Source organism: Wasmannia auropunctata, unplaced genomic scaffold, assembly GCF_000956235.1.
Source record: "Wasmannia auropunctata unplaced genomic scaffold, wasmannia.A_1.0 LD336085.1, whole genome shotgun sequence".
NCBI classification, from domain to species: domain Eukaryota; kingdom Metazoa; phylum Arthropoda; class Insecta; order Hymenoptera; family Formicidae; genus Wasmannia; species Wasmannia auropunctata.
The window spans coordinates 272,680-273,759 of NW_012026805.1; the positions used below are offsets into that span (position 1 = coordinate 272,680).

A 1,080-nucleotide genomic window follows, 5' to 3' on the forward strand; every position below is an offset into this window, starting at 1 on the left:
TGTTTGAAGGACGAAAGAAATGTGTTTGTATCTATTATAAATTTATAATATCGACCAATATTAGTCGATAAATATGCAGATATTTGTGAAATAAAAACTCAACTATGTAAATCTTTATTTTTATATAAAATATGAAATATAATAAAAAATATTATTGTAAATATTAACACAAATATCTATAATAATTAATGCTTATAATGTTTAGTCGAATATTTTTGTTCAATAATAAAAATTATCTTGGATTAAAATGTCAATCCTTTTGATCAGACGTGTAAAGATCGAGTACGGTACACGCGCGCACTGGCAGCACTCATGCACTATACGTAACTATATGTACTACGCGTAGTTGTCCACCGTAAAGTTTTATCCGCAATACAGATTCCATTATTTCCAATTTCAAAAGCAATAAAATATATACTATAAGTACACCCGCATTACACAATATATCACATTGCCCGATCACGAATTATTTTATTTTGTAAAATCATGATGATGTCTTATTCGTGTTCTGAAAAATGTTTTAAAAAGGACATCTTATAAAACGTCTCATGAAAGATATCTTTTCGGACTTTGCTAAAAGTTGTCTCAAAGACATCTTTTTCGTAAAGTCCGAAAAGACATCTTTCGGATGTCGTTTAGACATGCGTGTTGACTGGGGATGTGCGTTCACTTGTAAGATATAGTGTACAGATAAAAATCTGAAAGATATTAAAATCTGGCCTTGTTTTATATATGCGTTCCGGCTTCGCATCATTAATTTATCAAATACTGGACTGACGAAAAACGAACTGCGAAATATTTCGTAATAACTTCAAATAAAATCAATAACAGAGATGTTGAGCCAAGCTGGATGTACGTGCTAATAATACACATAATATGTATTGACTTGTAAGATGGTAAACCATTTCTAATATAAATATAAATAACTGATATACAAATTATACCAAATGTTTCGACCCTTTTACATAGCGGTCATCCTCAGTGGAAATATAACAAATTAAATACAAAATTTACACTATATAATGTCAATGCATTCGCTCGCAATTTATATTAGTCTGATGATTTAGATCGGAAGAGCAC

At 29.9% G+C, this 1,080-nt stretch overlaps 1 protein-coding gene across 1 annotated transcript in view; it reads right to left on the reverse strand.

The window, feature by feature from the left end:
• The window catches only part of LOC105448528, an 8,202-nt gene that overhangs the window by 1,749 nt on the left and 5,373 nt on the right, over positions 1-1,080 (reverse strand). The window lies entirely within an intron of this gene.